General features: G+C 44.1%; 1 long non-coding RNA gene across 3 annotated transcripts in view; it reads right to left on the bottom strand.

The window, feature by feature from the left end:
• LOC143764791 (uncharacterized) overlaps window positions 1-4,311 on the bottom strand; it is a 46,079-nt gene extending 41,768 nt beyond the window's left edge. The window contains exons 1-3 of one of the 3 annotated variants that reach the window (XR_013213269.1): window positions 4,255-4,276; window positions 2,713-4,179; window positions 396-522 (exon numbers count right to left, since the gene is read on the bottom strand). This is a non-coding gene — a long non-coding RNA (uncharacterized LOC143764791). Of the gene's footprint in view, window positions 1-395; window positions 523-2,712 lie in introns of all 3 variants that reach the window. The other 2 variants (XR_013213270.1, XR_013213268.1) reach the window with 2 other exon arrangements.
• Window positions 4,312-14,117: the final 9,806 nt, after the last annotated feature.

The raw sequence follows: 14,117 nt of genomic DNA, 5'->3' as shown, positions 1-14,117 counted from the left end.
ATTGAATGTTGTGTTCCATAGCATAGTCTTTGACTTGTTGTCCAGTAAAATGTGACCCATTATCTGTCTGTACTTGAAGTGGGACCCCATAATACTGTGTTATGATTTCTAAAGTTCTCAGTGTACTCCATTGTGTAGCTGCCTTGCATGGGAAACCTACCATCAGGCCTGAGTATGTGTCTACTGCGGTACAGACATACTTACACCCTCTGCTCCCTGGTAGTGGCCCTATAAAGTCCATTTGCCAAATTTGAGCAGGTAATTGTCCCCTCCCTATGTGTCCCATTACTGTGTGTGGCACCTCTCTCCTTTGGGAATGTTGACAAACAGGACACTGTGCAATAATTTGTTTTATTATGTCCATAGTGAGGGGAACTCCTCTTTCCTGGGCCCACCTGTAAGTGGCTTTTTCTCCCAGGTGTCCACTTTTCTGATGTGCCCAAACGGCCGTACCGTGAAGCCATGTTTCTTTTACTTTATCGGTTTCCGCCGTTGTTTGTCGAATGGCAGCTGCTCTATCTGCTTCAGAATTAAACAAACGTTCAAGTGAATCAGCAGGTACATGTGCATCAACATAAAAAAAAACAGTGGTAGGCGTGGTTTGCATTATTTCTTCAATACTCTCCCACACCTCTTTCCCCCAAACTTCTTTTCCATGGATAAGCCATCCATATTTTTTCCACCCCATCGTACAGGTAGCTAGTCCATTTGCTACTGACCAAGAGTCTGTATACAAGTGACATTCACGTCCTTGCTCAAAACTCAGAGCTAAGAAAATTGCATATAATTCCGCATATTGACTGCTCTTACCATGACCTTCCATTTTTATATATTTTTCCAATTAGGAACTGGGAAATTGATTATTGTCTGTCTAGCTTTAGGCAAGATTTTCCTATGTCCTTTGTTCCATTGAATTCCTAAAAATTTCACCACTTGGGCCGGTCCTTGGACCTTCAACAACAGTTATGTGATCACTTATTCATACATGCTCATTCAGGGATTGTTTTTTTTCTCTTTTTTTTTTTCCTTTCACTTTTCAGTTGATTTTTACAAGAAGAAAATCCCTTATCTCAATCACTCCACCTAGTTCAGCTCAAACTGAGTTGAATAATGTCTCATTGACATACATACATACAAGGCTCACACAGCCTGCCTATTTTGCACCTTGGAATTAACACATTAACTCTATATAAATAAAACTGCAGCAGTGTCCACTGACACTTTGAAAGCATTTCAAGGCCAAACAACAAAAACCACGGCCTTATACAAAATACAGCTTCATATAATGTACTGCCAATTCAAAATGACCAAAATAACAACACTGCACAGAGCCTATCCCAGCTCTGTATTACACACTTATACAAATACACAACCAATTAATATATTGACAGATATTACAGATGAGATCTTATTTCTCTATAAAACATTCATCCTGGACCTTCATAATCATGCATCCTAACTAACCATGCAATTTCTGTTTCTCCAGGTTTTTGTTTAAACTGGGTTAAGATGCTATCTACTTCATTTTGAGTATAATCCTCAGTTGAGATCCTGGTTCAAGTATGGGGAACACCTCGTTCCACCATAATGGGCTGTCCGTCATCTCCAAATTGAAGGTGACCAGCTGCATCACGGGCTTGCTCCCGGATTATTTCATTTTCCGTCCTTGTTATTTTTTTTTCTTTTCGTTTACAGTATTTATTTTGAGCAACTTTGATAGCAGCTTTTTCTGCTACACCCTGATAGTGTTCCTACTTATCTTTTAGTAATTTTTTTGCATTCCAGCACTACCCGTCTTCCTTCAGATTCAATCAACCTCTGTTCAGCTTTTTTTTCAACAACAAAGAGTTCTTCTTGTGAACTGCTCTATAGGCGGTGGCCAACACCCAATAGAGACACTGCACCACCTGCCTTGGCAGGGACACCCTCGAGTAACTTAACAACATCGAGGGGTTAACTGCATCACCCGCCTTTGCGGGGACCCCACTGAGTACATTAACAACATCAGTGGGTTCACTACCCTTGAGCTTACTAGACCACTGTTCCGCTAGTCCAGAACTGCTCAATTCATGTGCCAATATATTATACGGTGCCTCGGTCCAACCGGGCACGTCCACAACATCCTCCTGCTTTTCCTTTCGTTTCTCAAACATTGTAACAAAAACTTGGCAAAATGCCAAATGCTAATTTTTTGCACGAAGAATTATCAATCAAAACATATCACTTTGATAAAAACAGAATTTCAAAATTATGTTCAGACAAAAAGTTATAAAGATTTCTAAAAATTGGCTTTGCGCCAAAAATAATTAATCTTCCAGCAACTTAACAATTTCCTTTGTCTAGACAATCAAACTTACAAAAATCCATCTATTATCTATCACAAAATTCTTTTTAACAAAAAAAACTTGCTTTCATAAAATCCTGCCGACTATGCCAATTTATGTCTTACCGAGTTTTCACTCCGGGAGGGGAAAACCCCTTACTTACGTAGCGCTCACTAATATACTAATTAGGCAAGAAGACTACTAGGTCTCCATTTCGGTAAAACAACTTATATTTTATTAATAATGAAATAAAGTTTAATAATCAACAATTTAAGCTATGATTTGATATATGTACTACAGGCACATGAATTATAACAGCGCTAGCCTAACATTACATGATCATAATCATCATCTATATAATAGAGAAAGTAAGCATCTATATAATTACCAAATATTGTAACATCACTTCCCTGCCGGGGGACTCGACTGATGAGAAGGAAATATTCGATAACACATCATCACAGAAGTTATGCGTCCATAAAGTCTCCTGGAATGTCCCTACCCCCACCTAAATGCCGTCCTTTTTATACACTTAAAACTGGATTCAGTTTCGTCATGCGTACTGGCATTTTTCTCATATAACTTATTATTTTACAGATCACGAGCTGTTATTGTACAAATTCCATGCTTATCTTGTTGTTCACCCTTGAGAATATTTTCCTCACACTACAAGAATGCCGCTGCGCATGCGTACATAGCTGTTTATGCCACATCTCCTCATACAATGCAAATAGATCACTCTGAGGGCACTTTCCCGCTTCCATTTTGTCTTGTTTTACTCAGTTAATGGCAATAGATACGTGAAATCACTATCTACACATACATTCAGACATTCTTGTCTCATTTGTATCACAACTTGCTATTTCCTCCTCAGCCAATGGCTGTGCGGCATCATGTATATATTGCTTCCTCCTCACTAAGGAGGTGCCTGAGCAACCTTCCTATTTTGCAGTCTAAGTTGTGTAAGGTTTTTTACCAGTCCTTGCTGCACTCTGACACCTACTCTGTCTGCTTATCTCTGGTGCAGATTCTGTCTGCTGCACTCTGGTGCAGATTCTGCCTGCTGCACTGTGATTCAAACTCTGCCTGCTGTGCCATCCAGCCTGCCTTCTGGGTCCAGCTACTGAGCATCAGTTGGTCTGTCCTGGAGTGGCACCTGGTGTTCATCGGGAGACAAGTCTAATCTCACCATCAGAGGCTCTAGTGAACAGTCCGGTGCTCGCTTAGTCACGCTCCTCCAGGCTCTCAGCGGTCCGAAGCACAGTGGTTCCACAAACCATGTCCGTGACAGTTTGCTCAGGCCATAAACCCCATTGGATCCCGGATCTCATCTGATCAGACCATGCACCAAGAGCTTTGCCAACAGAAAAGCATGCAGGAGAGGCTGTCGATGCAGTTGAAGTCCTTGACTACCAAGGTGGAGGCCTTAAGCATCACTCCAGAGTCTCCTCATTTTCAAGCAGCCATGTCTTCTTTAGAAACTTCTCAGTCTGTTTGCGTAGTTTTAGCTTCAGGTCCCTGAATCGCAGCCCCACCTAGCTTTGACGGCAATCCAAAGCTCTGCCGATGGTTCATAAATCAGTGCTGGCTACATTTTGAACTTCTTCCTCATAACTTCCCATTGGAACAAACAAAGGCAGCATTCCTTATGTCGCACCTTGGAGATGAGGTCCTGGCGTGGTTGAACTCATTATGGGAAAGAGAGGATTCTATCATCTCCAATTTGCCTGTATTCTTGGATGGTTTCTGCAAAGTATTTGATGAACCCAGACTAACCACCTCTTCAGCTTCCGCTCTTCTCCGTTTACGTCAGTCCAAGTCTTCTGTGGGAGAATATGCGGTACGCTTCCTTACTCTGTGTCAGGATAATGTGAAAATGATGAATGGTTTTTCTTATTAATTCACATGCCTTTCTAGAACTTTCTACTACCTTCATAGCTGCAGACCCAGGCTTCACTTCCCCCGCCAGCAGGCTGTTCTCCCTAGCTTCTTCACACACAGCCGGTAACTCTACGCTCCTTCCTCCTCCCTCCTCCTTCAGGAATGGTAAATAGCCAAGAGTAGGGTTGAGCGAAACGGGTCGATCATTTTCAAAAGTCGCCGACTTTTGGCTAAGTCGGCGTCTCATGAAACCCGATCCGACCCCTGTGCTTGTCGGCCATGCGGTACGCGACTTTCGCGCCAAAGTCGCGTTTCAATGACGCGAAAAGCGCCATTTCTCAGCCAATGAAGGTGAACGCAGAGTGTGGGCAGCGTGATGACATAGATCCTGGTCCCCACCATCTTAGAGAAGGGCATTGCAGTGATTGGCTTGCTGTCTGCGGCGTCACAGGGGCTATAAAGGGGCGTTCCCGCCGACCGCCATCTTACTGCTGCTGATCTGAGCTTAGGGACAGGTTGCTGCCGCTTCATCAGAAGCAGGGAGAGCGTTAGGCAGGGTCCACTAACCACCAAACCGCTTGTGCTGCAGCGATTTCCACTGTCCAACACCACCTTCGGTGTGCAGGAACAGTGGAAGCTATTTTTTTTTTTTTTTCCCCTCAGCGCTGTAGCTCATTGGGCTGCCCTAGAAGGCTCCGTGATAGCTGTATTGCTGTGTGTACGCCACTGTGGAAACCAACTGCTTTTTTCAAAGCACATATCCTCTTGTTCCTTCCTTTCTGCACAGCTATCTTTTTTGTTTGTCCACACTTTTTATTTAATTTGTGCATCAGTCCACTCCTATTGCTGCCTGCCATACCTGGCTTACATTACTGCAGGGAGATAGTAATTGTAGGACAGTTTTTTTTTTTTTTTTGTTTTTTTTTTGTGGGAGATTAAGATTGGCATTTCTGCTACAGTGCCATCCCTGTGTGTGCCATCTCTCACTGAGTGGGCCATAGAAAGCCTATTTATTTTTTCCGTGATTTGTGTTCTAAAATCTACCTCAACACAGAAACACTACATCAATCAGTGGGAGAAAAATATTGGCCTCAGTCAGGGCTTGTGTGCCACTGCTGTGTGTGCGCTATCTCTCATTCAGTGGGCTATAGCAAGCCTATATTTTTTTTTTTTTTTTTTTTTTAATATTATTTGGTTTCAAAAGTCTCCCTGAAAAAAAAAAAAAACCTAAAAAAACAGTGGGAGAGTAATATTGCCCTTTCAGCTTGTGTGCCAGTCTTGACTCCTGGGTGTGCCACCTCTCTCCCTCTCATTCAGTGGGCCATAGAAAGCCTATTTATTTTTTTTTTTAAATATTATTGGGTTTCTAAAGTCTCCCTGAAAAAAACAAAAAATACATAAAAAAACAGTGGGAGAGTAATATTGCCCTTTCAGCTTGTGTGCCAGTCTTGACTCCTGGGTGTGCCACCTCTCTCCCTTTCATTCAGTGGGCCATAGAAAGCCTATTTTTTTTTTTTTAATATTATTTGGTTTCTAATTCTCCCTGAAAAAAAAAAAAAAACCTAAAAAAACAGTGGGAGAGTAATATTGCCCTTTCAGCTTGTGTGCCAGTCTTGACTCCTGGGTGTGCCACCTCTCTCCCTCTCATTCAGTGGGCCATAGAAAGCCTATTTATTTTTTTTTTTTAATATTATTTGGTTTCTAATTCTCCCTGAAAAAAAAAAAAAAACCTAAAAAAACAGTGGGAGAGTAATATTGCCCTTTCAGCTTGTGTGCCAGTCTTGACTCCTGGGTGTGCCACCTCTCTCCCTCTCATTCAGTGGGCCATAGAAAGCCTATTTATTTTTTTTTTTAAATATTATTGGGTTTCTAAAGTCTCCCTGAAAAAACAAAAAATACATAAAAAAACAGTGGGAGAGTAATATTGCCCTTTCAGCTTGTGTGCCAGTCTTGACTCCTGGGTGTGCCACCTCTCTCCCTTTCATTCAGTGGGCCATAGAAAGCCTATTTTTTTTTTTTTTAATATTATTTGGTTTCTAATTCTCCCTGAAAAAAAAAAAAAAACCTAAAAAAACAGTGGGAGAGTAATATTGCCCTTTCAGCTTGTGTGCCAGTCTTGACTCCTGGGTGTGCCACCTCTCTCCCTCTCATTCAGTGGGCCATAGAAAGCCTATTTATTTTTTTTTTTAAATATTATTGGGTTTCTAAAGTCTCCCTGAAAAAACAAAAAATACATAAAAAAACAGTGGGAGAGTAATATTGCCCTTTCAGCTTGTGTGCCAGTCTTGACTCCTGGGTGTGCCACCTCTCTCCCTTTCATTCAGTGGGCCATAGAAAGCCTATTTTTTTTTTTTTTAATATTATTTGGTTTCTAATTCTCCCTGAAAAAAAAAAAAAAACCTAAAAAAACAGTGGGAGAGTAATATTGCCCTTTCAGCTTGTGTGCCAGTCTTGACTCCTGGGTGTGCCACCTCTCTCCCTCTCATTCAGTGGGCCATAGAAAGCCTATTTATTTTTTTTTTTAAATATTATTGGGTTTCTAAAGTCTCCCTGAAAAAACAAAAAATACATAAAAAAACAGTGGGAGAGTAATATTGCCCTTTCAGCTTGTGTGCCAGTCTTGACTCCTGGGTGTGCCACCTCTCTCCCTTTCATTCAGTGGGCCATAGAAAGCCTATTTTTTTTTTTTTTAATATTATTTGGTTTCTAATTCTCCCTGAAAAAAAAAAAAAAACCTAAAAAAACAGTGGGAGAGTAATATTGCCCTTTCAGCTTGTGTGCCAGTCTTGACTCCTGGGTGTGCCACCTCTCTCCCTCTCATTCAGTGGGCCATAGAAAGCCTATTTATTTTTTTTTTTAAATATTATTGGGTTTCTAAAGTCTCCCTGAAAAAACAAAAAATACATAAAAAAACAGTGGGAGAGTAATATTGCCCTTTCAGCTTGTGTGCCAGTCTTGACTCCTGGGTGTGCCACCTCTCTCCCTTTCATTCAGTGGGCCATAGAAAGCCTATTTTTTTTTTTTTTTTAATATTATTTGGTTTCTAATTCTCCCTGAAAAAAAAAAAAAAACCTAAAAAAACAGTGGGAGAGTAATATTGCCCTTTCAGCTTGTGTGCCAGTCTTGACTCCTGGGTGTGTCACCTCTCTCCCTCTCATTCAGTGGGCCATAGAAAGCCTATTTATTTTTTTTTTTTAATATTATTTGGTTTCTAATTCTCCCTGAAAAAAAAAAAAAAACCTAAAAAATCAGTGGGAGAGTAATATTGCCCTTTCAGCTTGTGTGCCAGTCTTGACTCCTGGGTGTGCCACCTCTCTCCCTCTCATTCAGTGGGCCATAGAAAGCCTATTTATTTTTTTTTTTAAATATTATTGGGTTTCTAAAGTCTCCCTGAAAAAACAAAAAATACATAAAAAAACAGTGGGAGAGTAATATTGCCCTTTCAGCTTGTGTGCCAGTCTTGACTCCTGGGTGTGCCACCTCTCTCCCTTTCATTCAGTGGGCCATAGAAAGCCTATTTTTTTTTTTTTTAATATTATTTGGTTTCTAATTCTCCCTGAAAAAAAAAAAAAAACCTAAAAAAACAGTGGGAGAGTAATATTGCCCTTTCAGCTTGTGTGCCAGTCTTGACTCCTGGGTGTGCCACCTCTCTCCCTCTCATTCAGTGGGCCATAGAAAGCCTATTTATTTTTTTTTTTAAATATTATTGGGTTTCTAAAGTCTCCCTGAAAAAACAAAAAATACATAAAAAAACAGTGGGAGAGTAATATTGCCCTTTCAGCTTGTGTGCCAGTCTTGACTCCTGGGTGTGCCACCTCTCTCCCTTTCATTCAGTGGGCCATAGAAAGCCTATTTTTTTTTTTTTTTTAATATTATTTGGTTTCAAATTCTCCCTGAAAAAAAAAAAAAAACCTAAAAAAACAGTGGGAGAGTAATATTGCCCTTTCAGCTTGTGTGCCAGTCTTGACTCCTGGGTGTGCCACCTCTCTCCCTCTCATTCAGTGGGCCATAGAAAGCCTATTTATTTTTTTTTTTAAATATTATTGGGTTTCTAAAGTCTCCCTGAAAAAACAAAAAATACATAAAAAAACAGTGGGAGAGTAATATTGCCCTTTCAGCTTGTGTGCCAGTCTTGACTCCTGGGTGTGCCACCTCTCTCCCTTTCATTCAGTGGGCCATAGAAAGCCTATTTTTTTTTTTTTTTTAATATTATTTGGTTTCAAATTCTCCCTGAAAAAAAAAAAAAAACCTAAAAAAACAGTGGGAGAGTAATATTGCCCTTTCAGCTTGTGTGCCAGTCTTGACTCCTGGGTGTGTCACCTCTCTCTCTCTAATTGTGGGCCATAGAAAGCCTTTTTTTTTTTTTTTTTTAATATTATTTGGTTTCTAAAGTCTCCCTGAGAAAAAAAAATAAATAAATTAGGTGGGAGATTAATATTGACATTAGTGCTTGAGTGACAGTCCTGCGTGTGTGTCATCTCTGTGATTTTGTGCCACAGAAAACAGAGTGTGTAACATTGTGCCTGATTTTCCTTGTGGTCTCACCAACCTGTTAAGGGATATTGAAATCATACTGAAGTTATAGCTCACCGTGTAAGTTGTTTGATAGCAACAAATAAAGTTACTTTGGTTAAGATTTTAAAACAATGAGGAAGTCTGGTGCAAGAGGTCGTCGTGGGCGTTCATTGTCAGCTGGTAATGATGGTAGTGGTAGTGGAGCATCAGGTGGTCGTGGGGATAAAAATATTCCACCTAAGTCTGGAGCTGTGGAGCCAGTTTCGTCGTCAGGCTACACAAGGCCTCGAACGCTCTCTTTTCTGGGAGTAGGAAAACCGCTTTTAAAGGCGGAGCAGCAACAGCAAGTTTTGGCTTACATTGCAGACTCAGCCTCTAGCTCTTTTGCCTCCTCTTCCGAAACTGGTAAATGTAAAAGCAGCGCGTCGCTTGTGGATGTTCACGGTCAGGGACAAGTCGCTTCCTTGTCCTCCTCAGCAAAAACTACAACAAGAGAGAAGGATGCAGCAGGCGACACAACGGGTCACTCCATGGAGCTCTTTACACATACCGTCCCTGGCTTAGAAAGTGAAACATTTAACAGGCCATGCCCATTACAAGTATATTCTGACATGGAGTGCACTGATGCACAGCCACAGCCAGAGTACTATGCTGCTCCTTTGACTCAGACCACCACATTGCCCTCTCAGGGTACAGATCCACAATCAGACCCTGATGAGACTATGTTGCCCCGCCACGAACGCTATACCACCGACCGACACAGTGACACAGACGAAGTTGCACACGAGCTCGAAGAGGAGGTAATAGATGACCCAGTTATTGACCCCGATTGGCAGCCATTGGGGGAACAGGGTGCAGGCGGCAGTAGTTCAGAAGCGGAGGTGGAGGAGGGGCCGCAGCAGGCATCAACATCGCAACAGGTTCCATCTGCCGGGCCCGTATCTGGACCAAAACGCGTGTCAAAGCCAAAACCTGTTGGAGCACAGCGTTGCCATCCGGTTAAAGCTCAGTCTGCAATCCCTGAAAAGGGATCAGAGTCTAGGAAGAGTGCAGTCTGGCATTTTTTTAAACAACATCCAACTGATCAGCGCAAAGTCATCTGTCAAAAATGTTCAACTAGCTTAAGCAGAGGTCAGAATCTGAAAAGTCTAAATACTAGTTGCATGCATAGACACTTAACCACCATGCATTCTCAAGCCTGGACTAACTACCAAACGTCCCTCAAGGTTGTAGCACCCTCGGCCAATGAAGCTAGTCAGCAACGCAACATCCCTTCCGTCACTGTAAGGCCACCATTTTCCGCACCACCGGCAGTATCTGTGCAGGTTTCTTTGCCAGCCAAAAGCAGTCAGGGTCAGGGAATCACCAGTTTTGTAGGAGGAAATATTGCATGTAGGGCACCGGCGGAAACAATACCGTCTCCAACCGTCTCTCAGTCTGCCATGTCCACCGGCACACCCGAAAGTTCCACGATCTACAGCTCTCCAGTCCAGCTCACCCTACATGAGACTCTGGTTAGAAAAAGGAAGTACTTATCCTCGCATCCGCGTACACAGGGTTTTAACGCCCACATAGCTAGACTAATCTCGTTAGAGATGATGCCCTACCGGTTAGTTGAAAGCGAAGCTTTCAAAGCCCTGATGGAGTACGCTGAACCACGATACGAGCTACCCAGTCGACACTTTTTTTCCAGAAAAGCCATCCCAGCCCTGCACCAGCATGTTAAACAGCGCATCGTCCATGCACTCAGGCAATCTGTGAGTACAAAGGTGCACCTGACTACAGATGCATGGACCAGTAGGCATGGCCAGGGACGTTATGTGTCCATCACGGCACACTGGGTGAATGTGGTGGATGCAGGGTCCACAGGCGACATCAATTTAGGGACAGTTGTGCCTAGCCCACGGTCTAGGAAACAGTTGGCTGTAGGCGTTCGCACCCCCTCCTCCTCCTCCTCGTCCTCCTGCAGAAGCTACAGCTCTTCCACAGAACGCAGTCGGCCAACCACTCCATCGGCAGATGACACTGTTGCACACCAGTTGTCCCATTATGGGCCAGCTACTGCCAAGCGTCAGCAGGCTGTATTGGCTATGAAGTGTTTGGGCGACAACAGACACACCGCGGAAGTTCTGTCCGAGTTCTTGCAACAAGAAACGCAGTCGTGGCTGGGCACAGTAGATCTTGAGGCAGGCAAGGTAGTGAGTGATAACGGAAGGAATTTCATGGCTGCCATCTCCCTTTCCCAACTGAAACACATTCCTTGCCTGGCTCACACCTTAAACCTGGTGGTGCAGTGCTTATTGAAAACTTATCCTGGGTTCTCCGACCTGCTCCTCAAAGTGCGTGCACTTTGCTCACATATCCGACGTTCGCCTGTACACGCCAGCCGTATGCAGACCTATCAGCGGTCTTTGAACCTTCCCCAGCATCGCCTAATCATAGACGTTGCAACAAGGTGGAACTCAACACTGCACATGCTTCAGAGACTGTGCGAACAGAGGCGTGCTGTTATTTATTTGTGGGAGGATACACGGGCAGGCAGTAGGATGGCAGACATGGAGTTGTCAGGTGTGCAGTGGTCGAAGATACAAGACATGTGTCAAGTCCTTCAGTGTTTTGAGGAATGCACACGGCTGGTTAGTGCAGACAACGCCGTAATAAGCATGAGCATCCCCCTAATGCGTCTGCTGATGCAAAGTTTGACGCACATAAAGGAGCAGGCGTCTGCACCAGAGGAAGAGGGAAGCCTTGATGACAGTCAGCCATTGTCTGGTCAGGGCAGTGTACAGGACGAGGTAGCGGGCGAAGAGGAGGTGGAGGACGAGGAGGATGATGGGGATGAGTATATTTTTAATGCGGAAACTTTCACGGGGGCACAGGAAATTGGTTGCGTGTCACGGCCGGGTTCTGGTTTTTTGAGGGACACAAGTGACGTAGATTTGCCTGCAACTGCCCCTCAACCAATCACAACCGGAGATTTGACAAGTGGAACTTTGGCCCACATGGCGGATTATGCCTTACGTATCCTACAAAGGGACACACGCATTACGAAAATGATGAACGATGACGATTACTGGTTGGCCTGCCTCCTTGATCCACGCTATAAAGGCAAATTGCAAAATATTATGCCACATGAGAACTTGGAACTAATATTAGCAACCAAACAATCAACTCTTGTTGACCGTTTGCTTCAGGCATTCCCAGCACACAGCGCACGTGATCGTTCTCACACGAGCTCCAGGGGGCAGCAGACTAGGAGTGTTAGGGGTGCACACATCAGAAGTGGCGTTGGACAGAGGGGTTTTCTGACCAGGTTGTGGAGTGATTTTGCTATGACCGCAGACAGGACAGGTACTGCTGCATCAATTGAAAGTGACAGGAGACAACATTTGTCCAGTATGGTTACTAACTATTTTTCATCCCTTATCGATGTTCTCCCTCAACCGTCATTCCCATTTGATTACTGGGCCTCCAAATTAGACACCTGGCCAGAATTGGCAGAATATGCATTGCAGGAGCTTGCTTGCCCGGCAGCAAGTGTCCTATCAGAAAGAGTATTCAGTGCTGCAGGGTCAATATTAACCGAAAAAAGGACTCGTCTGGCTACCCAAAATGTTGACGATCTAACATTCATTAAAATGAACCACAACTGGATTTCAAAATCTTTTGCCCCACCTTGCCCGGCCGACACCTAGCTTTCCTATGAAAAGCTCTTGCCTGTGAATTACTTTTCTAATGTCTAATTTGCTGCTGCAGATTGTACAGCATACGACATGTTTACACCTCCCTAAATGGCCAAACTCCCCACACGGGGCCGTGGTATCGCGACTTGGCGCAAGCACCCGTGAGACTGCTGTTTGTCTGAAGAGGTGGGTGTGCTCGCTTTTGGTTGACGGCATTGCTACTGGGTCCCTCATAGTACAATGTAGTGTCTCTGGCGGTGGTGGTGCGCACCCAACGTCAGACACACCGTTGTAACATGAGTGGCCCTGGGGCGGTCCCGCCGGCCTCAAGAGAGTTCCCCCCTACCCCAGCTCAAACTGGGCTCTACTACGTGCAAAATTATGTCGCACAGCTCCACCAATCTTTAGTCTATTCGCTGACATCATTCAATGTCTGGCACTGACAATACAAATTTGTAGACATCTATGATGCAACTTAAAGTAGTCTGTGTCTGTGTCCTATATTGGCACCATTAAATAGTTACTGCCAAATTACTATGTCAGAAACACAGCAGATGAGCCCACCCCTGTACCTAAGTATGCCATCTTTTTTTTTGTTTTGGTTGTTTTGCGAGACATTAACATCTATTTATATTTTGGGAGTACTGGGACAGACACTCCTTGCACTACTCCTCCACTCAGCACCAAGCTGCCTGCCCGTGTATCCATGTAACCGCTGTAAAACTGCCATGAGCCTATTGTTTGTTATTTTAGGCCTTTGATAGCCTGTCTGCGGTCCCTACTCCTCCACTGACCACCAAGCTGCCTGCCCGTGTATCCATGTAACCGCTGTAAAACTGCCATGAGCCTATTGTTTGTTATTTTAGGCCTTTGAAGCCTTTCTGCGCTCCCTCCTTCCACTAGTCCTCCACTGACCAGACCACTGCTGCCCGTGTACCCCTGGAACCAATTTTAAAGTGCCTACAGCCAGCCCATTTTATTGTGTTAGGCCTTCGAAGCCTGTCTGCGGTCCCTCCTTCCACTAGTCCTCCACTGACCAGACCACTGCTGCCCGTGTACCCCTGGAACCAATTTTAAAGTGCCTACAGCCAGCCCATTTTATTGTGTTAGGCCTTCGAAGCCTGTCTGCGGTCCATACTTCCACTAGTCCTCCACTGACCAGACCACTGCTGCCCGTGTACCCCTGGAACCAATTTTAAAGTGCCTACAGCCAGCCCATTTTATTGTGTTAGGCCTTCGAAGCCTGTCTGCGGTCCATACTTCCACTAGGCCTCCACTGACCAGACCACTGCTGCCCGTGTACCCCTGGAACCAATTTTAAAGTGCCTACAGCCAGCCCATTTTATTGTGTTAGGCCTTCGAAGCCTGTCTGCGGTCCCTCCTTCCACTAGGCCTCCACTGACCAGACCACTGCTGCCCGTGTACCCCTGGAACCAATTTTAAAGTGCCTACAGCCAGCCCATTTTATTGTGTTAGGCCTTCGAAGCCTGTCTGCGGTCCATACTTTAAATACTCCTCCACTCAGCACCAAGCTGCCTGCCCGTGTATCCATGTAACCGCTGTAAAACTGCCATGAGCCTATTGTTTGTTATTTTAGGCCTTTGATAGCCTGTCTGCGGTCCCTACTCCTCCACTGACCACCAAGCTGCCTGCCCGTGTATCCATGTTACCGCTGTAAAACTGCCATGAGCCTATTGTTTGTTATTTTAGGCCT

This window comes from Ranitomeya variabilis, chromosome 4 (genome assembly GCF_051348905.1).
Source record: "Ranitomeya variabilis isolate aRanVar5 chromosome 4, aRanVar5.hap1, whole genome shotgun sequence".
NCBI classification, from domain to species: domain Eukaryota; kingdom Metazoa; phylum Chordata; class Amphibia; order Anura; family Dendrobatidae; genus Ranitomeya; species Ranitomeya variabilis.
Note: the sequence above shows the minus strand (reverse complement) of the source record. Positions and strands in the feature narration are given on the sequence as shown.